The sequence below is a fragment of the Triticum aestivum genome, chromosome 7B, assembly GCF_018294505.1.
Source record: "Triticum aestivum cultivar Chinese Spring chromosome 7B, IWGSC CS RefSeq v2.1, whole genome shotgun sequence".
NCBI lineage: Eukaryota > Viridiplantae > Streptophyta > Magnoliopsida > Poales > Poaceae > Triticum > Triticum aestivum.
In genome coordinates, this window is record NC_057813.1 from 730,184,361 (window position 1) to 730,193,494 (window position 9,134).

At 44.7% G+C, this 9,134-nt stretch overlaps 1 long non-coding RNA gene across 3 annotated transcripts; it reads right to left on the reverse strand.

Annotated features, from left to right (window-relative positions):
• Window positions 1-6,238: 6,238 nt before the first annotated feature.
• LOC123162637 (uncharacterized) lies at window positions 6,239-9,128 on the reverse strand. 3 transcript variants are annotated; one of them, XR_006481375.1, is made up of 6 exons: window positions 8,898-9,128; window positions 8,679-8,750; window positions 8,296-8,379; window positions 7,887-8,204; window positions 7,667-7,781; window positions 6,239-6,689 (listed from the first exon to the last, which is right to left on the reverse strand). It is a non-coding gene; the product is annotated as an uncharacterized lncRNA (long non-coding RNA). The 3 variants fall into 3 exon arrangements; XR_006481376.1 differs by having other exon boundaries at window positions 7,887-8,217; XR_006481374.1 differs by having other exon boundaries at window positions 7,887-8,379.
• Window positions 9,129-9,134: the final 6 nt, after the last annotated feature.

Genomic DNA, 9,134 nt, shown 5'->3' on the forward strand with positions numbered 1-9,134 from the left:
TGGTTGAAATTTGATGGCGTCGCTTTGAATGGTGCATACTGAATGCACAAAAAGTCTGGAGTTGTAATAAGTTTAAAAAAATGAAATGCCTTTGTAACAGATGAGTTTAATTTCGTCAGAAACCTGAATACTTCGAAAGAGATTGTCCAGTTTGTAAATGAAGTGCATCCAGTTTTTGCCGTAACCCTCTCTACTTTTTTGAACAATCTATGTGGGTGAAATGATGATACCATGCCAAGTTTCAACTTTTTCAGAGTTCATTTGTAGTGCTTTTCAATTTTCAGGTCATTTAGTTCTCAAAACAAATCATTGAATGCATGAAAAATAGCAAATGAAGGCAGAAATGGTTGAAAGTTGATGGCGTCGCTTTGAATGGTGCGTACTGAACGCAAAAAATATAAGAGCATTTACATCACGATCTTATATTTCTTTAGAGTCTAAACTGTCAATATGATCTTATAACATCAAAAATACTTTGATCATCAATGATCTTTGTGTGTACAATCTGAATTGTCAATATGAGTCATCAACGATTTATAAACCGATGAAGACTCATATTGCGGCCACAAATTCTACACATAGAGTTCAATGAAGACCAAGTGCTTGTGATAGTTTGAGAAATAACATATTTAAGGTGGTAAAAGGCTTGTTAGGGGAGCGAGGTGGGACTAAAAACAGCTTGACATAACCTCATTAGTACCGGTTCGTGGTACGAACCGGCACTAAATGGTGACGGTGGGGCCATAGCCTGACCGCAGGCTGACACATCCCCTTTAGTACCGGTTCGTGGCATGAACCGGTACTAAAGGTTCGCCACAAACCGGTGCTATTGATCGCCGCCATGAACCGGTGCTATTGTACACATTAGTGCCGGCTGAAATTCAAACCGGCACTATTGGGCTTCATGTATGACCCTTTTTCTACTAGTGACGCTTGGTGAGGGACTCATCGGCGAGGACTCTGGATGGAGTTGGGGTGGGGGAGCCGGAGGTCGATTCTCTTTCCCTTCCTCCTCTGGCGGTCGAGGCGCCGGTGCGGATTGCTACCTATGAGCTGCTCGTGGGGGGCGGGGGGTCGGGGCAGGAGGCCTTGACTTCTCCCCACCATATCCCGACGCCGGTGACGTCGGTCACGTTGGGGTCGGCCAACACCGGGGGAGGGAGCCCGAGGCAGGTGGCCTCGGCTCCTGCTACTCCGGTGGAGGCGGCGACACCTGCGCCATCTGCTGCGTTAGGGGAGGGGCTGGGGCAGGAGGCCCTGGCTCCTCCTTCTTCCCCGGTGGTCTGGAGGATCGCCTCTTCTTCGCCGACAGCTCTTCCGTCTGCACAAGCGGATGGGGCGGGAGGAGGGCGCGGGCAGGCGGCCCCCGTCATCCCCTCTCTGTTCGCACCGGTGGCAGTGGACCCCAGCGTGGGGCACCTGTCTGTGGGGCTTGGGAGCTCGCAGCCGCCTCCTCTGGTAACCTTGGCTGATGCTTTGAGGGACACTACGCCAGGTTTTACTAGGGAGGAGGTTGTTGCTTTTGGCGGGATCCCGGATCCCGTCTCGACAGGGAGACGGATGAGTGCTCGCATCCACGAGCTCCCGGAGGTGGATGATATGCAGCAGTGGTGCGCTATGAGGGCGGCCAAGCTTCAGGAGGCTGCATCATCTTCTGGTTTGTCCGTCAACATATCTAACTCTTCATTGCATTTTTCTAATGAGGAGATTATAAATAATGCAAACCAGTTAGGAGTTTCACTAGGTGCAAGGGATAGTGAGATCACTAATTCGGTCAATGATCTGTTAGATTTGGAGGCGGAACGTGTCTTAGAGACTATTCGTAATCTTGCAGCTGTTAAACCAATGAATGATGATGAGATTGATGCGATAGGGGTTAGAGTGCTCGATAATCTGTGTGCGGATCTAGCACCCCCCACTCGTGACTCTGAGGAAGATGATGTACCCCTAGAGAATGAGGCTAGTAATATTTGTGAACCCGGTTATGGGGACCGGGCGACTGAGCCTAGTAAACCTAAGCGTAAATGGAAACGGAAGATCTATCCCGATTCCGCAGTTCGTAGGAGTGCTAGGATTCGAGTTACTAAAAAATTCCATGATGAACTATGAGAGGAATTTTTGGAATAGCAGAGGTCTGAAGGACTTGGCTAAAAGAAGATTCCTAGCTGAGGCAGCTCTAGAGCAGAGGTTAGATTTTGTTGCTCTATCGGAGACGGGTAGAGATAACTTTGCACCCCAGTTTCTCTCTTCTCTTGTGGGTGGTATTGATTTCGATTGGCATTGCCTCCCTCCACGAGGAAGATCGGGTGGTATCTTACTAGGTGTGAGATGCGATTCGCTTGAAGTCCGAAGTGTCGTGATGGGAGACTTCGCGGTGAAGTTTCGAGTCAGGTCTAGGGTAGATGGTTTTAACTGGGCTTTGGTGGCGGTTTATGGTGCCGCACAGCCTGAGCTTAAAGCGGAGTTCCTGGCGGACCTTGTTCGAATCTGTGGGTCAGAACAGCTTCCAATTTTAGTTGGAGGTGATTTCAATATCACCAGGAGGAGAGAGGAGAAGAACAATGATAACTTTGACGGCAGATGGTCATTTATGTTCAATACCATTATTGAAAGCTTGGATCTGAGAGAGATAGAGCTTTCTGGTAGAAAGTTCACCTGGGCTAATGCTCTACCTAACCCAACATATGAAAAACTTGATCGAGTACTTGCGAGCGTGGAGTGGGAAAAAAGTTCCCTCTGGTTACGGTGCAAGCTCTTTCGAGGGGAATATCTGATCACACCCCATTGTTCGTGGACTCGGGAGAGCCGAACCATGTGGGTAACAAGAATACCTTCTCCTTCGAGATGTCTTGGTTTGAACGTGAGGGATTCTTGGACTTAATCGCCAGGGAATGGGATAGAGGTGTAGGAGGCAAGAATGCGGCGTTGGCAGAATAAGATTAGACATTTAAGAAGTTTCTTACGGGGTTGGGCTAAGAACCTCAGTGGTGTGTATAAGCTTGAAAAGGATAGACTCCTTACTCTTATACAGGCCCTGGACATACAGGCCGAAGTTAATATCTTGTCGCCAGCTCAGCTTCAGGTTAAAAATGAGGTGGAGAAGTGGCTGAAAGAACTGCTTCGCGAAGAAGAACTGAAGTGGGCTTTGCGTGCTAAAGTACGCAAAGTGGTCCAAGGGGATGCGAACACTCAGTTCTTCCATTTGATAGCTAACGGCAAGCACAGAAAGAAGCGTATCTTTCAGCTTGAGCAAGATGAGGGCACTATTTTAGGTCAGGATAACCTAAAAACATACATTACCGACTATTATAAGCAGTTATTTGGACCTCCGAAGGATAATTGTGTGTCCCTCGATGAGTCCAGGACTGAGGACGTGCCTCAGCTATCAGCTGCTGATAATGATATTTTGGTTGCCCCGTTTTCGGAGAAGGAGGTTTTTGATGCTATTGCACAAATGAAAAACAATAAGGCTCCCGGACCGGATGGATTCCCGGCAGAGTTCTATAAAAAGTGCTGGCACATTATTAAGGGGGATTTACTACCTATGTTCCATGATCTGTTCTCTGGACAGCTTTAATTATTTCACTTGAATTTTGGGACTATCACACTGCTTCCTAAGAAGACGGATGCTGTGAGAATTGAGCAATTCAGGCCGATCTGTCTCCTCAATGTTAGTTTCAAAATTTTCACCAAGGTCGGGACTAACAGACTCACACAGATTGCACATTCTGTGGTGCAACAGTCCCAAACTGCTTTCATGCCAGACAGAAATATCCTTGAAGGGGTGGTCGTCCTGCATGAAACACTCCATGAAATCCATTCCAAAAACTTAGATGGAGTAATTTTTTAGGTGGATTTCGAGAAAGCGTACGATAAGGTCAAATGGCCATTCCTCCAACAGTCATTGCGTATGAAAGGTTTTGATGAAGCCTGGCGCCGACAGGTTGAATCATTTACGCAAAAAGGTAGTGTGGGAATTAAAGTTAATGATGACATAGGTCATTACTTCCAGACACATAAAGGCCTCAGACAAGGAGATCCGATGTCCCCTATCTTGTTTAACATTGTGTTGGATATGTTAGCAATCTTGATAGGAAGGGCTAAGGAAAATGGTCAAGTAAGTGGTTTGGTACCTCATCTTATTGATGGAGGTGTATCCATCCTTCAGTACGCTGATGATACAATCATCTTCATGGAGCATGACTTGGCCAAGGCTAGAAATATGAAGCTCGTGTTATGCCTTTTCGAACAATTGACCGGGTTAAAGATTAACTTTCATAAGAGCGAGCTGTTCTGTTTTGGCCAAAGATGAACAGGATGCTTATAGGCAATTGTTTGGGTGCGAGTTGGGGGAGTTACCCTTCTCCTACCTGGGGATTCCAATCCATCATCGTAGGCTGACAAACAGAGAGTGGAAGTGCATCGAGGACCGATTTGAGAAGAAACTGAGCTGCTGGAAGGGTAAGCTCATGTCATACGGAGGCCGATTAATCCTGATTAATTCGGTGCTTACGAGTATGCCAATGTTTCTCCTATCGTTCTTTGAGGTCCCAGTTGGTGTTAGGAAGAGACTGGACTTCTATCGATCGCGTTTCTTTTGGCAGGGTGATGAGCTTAAAAGAAAATATCGGCTTGCTAAATGGGATATCATCTGGAGACCGAAAGACTAAGGGGGTCTAGGTATTGAGAATCTAGAAGTTAAGAATAAATGTCTTCTTAGCAAGTGGCTGTGGAAGCTCTCATCGGAGACTGATGCTATGTGGGCTCAAATCCTTCGCAGCAAGTACCTCCAGACAAAAACTCTGTCCCAGGTTACAGTCAGGCCGACCGATTCGCCTTTCTGGAAAGGCCTGATGAAAGTCAAACAGGCCTTATTTAATAGGACAAAGTTTGTTATTGGAAACGGCTCGAGTACACGTTTCTGGGAGGATACTTGGCTCGGCGACACACCCTTGGCCATCCAATATCCGTCTTCGTACCGCATTGTTCAACGACGTGAGCAATTCGTCGCATCGGTTTTTCAATCTACCCCCCTTAATATCCAGTTCCGACGAACGCTAGCGGGCAATCGTTGGGAAGAATGGCTCCGTCTATTTAGGAGACTGATGGACGTCCAGCTTTCACAACAACCCGATGAATTACGCTGGAAATTGACTAAGTCTGGAGTATTCACGATTAAATCAATGTATATTGATGTTATTAATTCGAACTCCATTCCTACGTCTAAACATGTTTGGGATGTCAAAGTTCCTTTGAAAATAAAAGTGTTTATGTGGTTTGTCCATAAACAAGTTATTTTAACTAAGGACAACTTGATAAAGCGTAATTGGACAGGACCTACTAGGTGTAGTTTCTGCGATCGGGATGAGACTATCAAACACCTCTTTTTTGATTGCCCGTTGGCCAAGGTACTTTGGCAGACAGTCCACATTGCTTTTAATATCAATCCACCGAATTCTGTTAATGCGTTATTTGGGACTTGGCTTAATGGGATTGAGCCTGGCTTAGCGAGACATATTCGGGTTGGAGTTTGTGCTTTGCTGTGGACTATCTGGACTTGCAGAAATGATTTGGTCTTTAACAGAATATCATGTATACATTTTTTGCAGGTCATATTCCGATCTACGGCACTGATCCGTTCGTGGTCGCTACTCACCCAGACGGAGGCCAGGGAGCATTTGGTTACTGGGTCTTTCCGCTGGGAGATGGTAGCTCGGGATATCTTCAACCGGTTCGGATGGCGGTCATGTAATAGGATAGATATTTAGTTTTCCTATCTAGTTTGAGCCGGCCGGTTGTGGCATCTCACTACCAGAAACTGGACTATTCCCCACGGCTAAAAACCGACAGGAAATTGCAAAATACTGTCAGGAAATATATTCCTGACGGCTACCCGACAGGAAATAGCCGACAGGATTAAATCGACAGGGAAAATAAAATTTGCCTGACAGTTGCCCGACAGGGAAATAACTCCTGTCGGTTGTTCCTGACGGCAGCCCACAGGAAAATCAAATGTCTCGTCAGGTTTATTAGACCCCTTTTCGTTGCAGATGGCCGTCAGGAAAAAGCTGACAGGATATATGCTTTTAGAAATAACCTGCTTTCCTGGCAGTGTTCTAACCGCCAGGAAATCAAGTTCACCATCTAACTGACAGTTCTATAACCTGTCAATAAATACTAATTCAGTGATAAATAAGCATACATCCAATAGCCCATATATTAGGAAAGCCATCCAAAATCAGTGTTTACGTACATACCAATATATTAAACTATGTATCAACATCCAGCAATTGACATATGAGAATTTGTACATGGACTTGCTCAAAAGGAAAAACATTTCTACGCATACATGAAACCACTCAGATTCGGATCCATCACATTGCACAGGCCAATGACAACAAAACACACACACTTCTACGTCACCTAGATTCATGATCAGCAGCATCACATACATACACATCATTTTACTATTTCTCATCCATCATATTCCATATAACAGTAGCTGCAACAAAATACCATAAGATTGTCGCTCGTTAGTTGAAGTGCAAATGGACTAGTGAGATCCTCCTCCGGATGCATAGTTGTTATCATCATGTTCTCAGTCATATTGCAAACTTGAGTGAAGCCATTGCCGATGTGATCATCCATAGCGTCATCCTTGAAGATAACATAGGACAAATCATCTTCCCCTACAAAATTATGTACAAAATTAATGAAGAAGCAAGATATTGGAGAAGTATTTGATAAGGAAATAAAGAGATGGCAACACCACAAACCAGGGGCTCCCGCCACCAACGGGTCTGCTTCGAGCACAAGTGATTTTTATTTATTTTTTGACAAGGAGAAGTTGCTGGAATTAGCTAAGCTTTATCCTAGTGATTTTAGTCACAGAGGTATAGTATTCTTGAACATGAACTTGGTTTCTACATAAATAATGTAATCCATGATAGAAGGTTTTCTAGCTTGGACAAAATAGGTGATTGCTAAATTGATGGTGGATACAAGGAAGCATCTCTCCTATCCTTTGGTATATCGGCTTTTGAAGCTAGCACTGACTCTCCAAGTTGCCACTGGCAATGTTGGGACATGTTTTCCAGCTATGAATATTGTGAAGAATGCTTTGCGTGACAAAATTGGTGATGATTATTTAAGTCATAGCCTAATTTGCTTCTTGGGCTTTTGCTCAAAAGCAACAATAGTTCTACATATACATGACACCACTCTTATTCTCATCCATCACATTGCACAGAGAAATGACGACTAAATACACACATTTCTATGTTACCTAGGTTCATGATCAGCAACATCACCTACATAATTATAGCCAGCCAGCACAAAGCCACATAAGCAACACACTACCTGGCAGTAGCCACTAAGAAGAAAATAGTACTCATCCAACTGCTGACTAGATATGTTGGAACCTCAGCTCATTGTGACACGTATATTGTCACTGGAGCAGCACTGTCCTAGACTTGCATATTCAGAATTAATGCATCTCATGCTGTAGTGCCATTTGTGGACACACCATATGATATATGAATAAAACCAGAAAAGTATATATGAAATTATATAATCTGGCACTAGGTTTCATGCCTCGAGCAATGTGATATCCTTTTTTTCTTCACAACTTAACAATTCAGAGATGCTTATTAGGAAATATACTTACAGGAAAATAGCCAGAGGACATGAATCTGTTGGACTGGTAGAAATCCAACTATGAAACCATCCAGTTATGATCCTCACTCATCTGTTCCGGACTCATTGTCTCCTGAATGCAGCGCCTGCACAAGTACACATCATACATGTAAAAAAAGAAGAGTGATTCAGTGGAAAACCAAGAATAGGCCACAGTACAAGGGCCAAAGAGGAAAGGATTTGAAAGTTACATGAATTCTTTGAGACCATGAACCATCAGCCTAGATTTTACTTTGGCTAATTGCAAATTGATGTAAATCTGCATCTACCCGCACTGGCACTGGGATGGGAAGTATTTATAGTAAGAAACAAATCCATAGGAAGATGAAAAAATCAGCAGAAAAAATCATGACCAACGGCAATAGCCATTAATTAGCATGTTGCTTTGAGAGTTGGATCCAGTGAAGAGCGGGGCAAGAGAAAAAGCAACGCCAGCCGCCGTTGTGCGTGATGATGGACGCAGCCAATGATAGCATTTTTTTTCTCTCTCTTAAGAGAAAGCAGTCAGCCTGTTACATAACTCTGAATTGGGCATCAAACAGTACTGCGCAAATAGCATCAGTGATCTAAAAAGAAGAGTACATCTTCTCATGTACATACACTGCATATCCTGAAGCAGCTACCAAGGAAAAAGAGTCAACATCTTCACGTCTTCACATGCATACACTGCATATCCTGAAGCACCTAGCAAGGATGAAAATTACAGTAACATCAATCTTTTCAGTTTTCAGTGACTTAACCAATGTGATTGCTAATAGCACACCTAGCAGCAGCATCTAAACTTTGAGCTAGCATAGAGATCAAAGCCATTTCTTGCAACATGTAAAATGAATAAATCCATACACGGCAAAAGAATGCAAAAAGGCAATAAACAAAGAGCATTTCTTGGGAACTCGTCTCGGAGGTAAACAGAAGACCCAATATCGGCTCCGGTCAGAGGTACGTATATAGCCCCACTGAAAAAGCATGTTTTTTTTACTTACAGCGGAGCAGGGGAAGACCATCTGGCAACTAATGCGGTGGCGACGGCCTCCAGAAATAGCTCCGCGATGCATCTACAGAAGAAACCACCGAGATGGAAGAGATAAGAGCACGAAATTTAGCGAGATTTGTGCAAATTCACGGCCTAGACTTATCAAAGGAAGAACATTAAGGATAAAAGAAATTAAAAGAGCAGGGGAGAGGGGAGGACTGGAGTTTACCATGGAGAGGGGCAAGGTGAGAGACGTGGCGAGGCGTCCGGTGATGGGGACGTGAGATGAGAGAAGGCGAAGAAGCAACTGCGGCAACCCATCCTCACGCTTGCCGACGATGTACGCGCACACACAGGGGAGATAGACGGGAACGACCTCAACCTTGGGGTCAGAAGGATGTGGAGGAAGGCGTCGGTCGGGGGTGAGGTCAACGGCGGGGTGGTGCGGTCGCCGTGGGCGAGGACG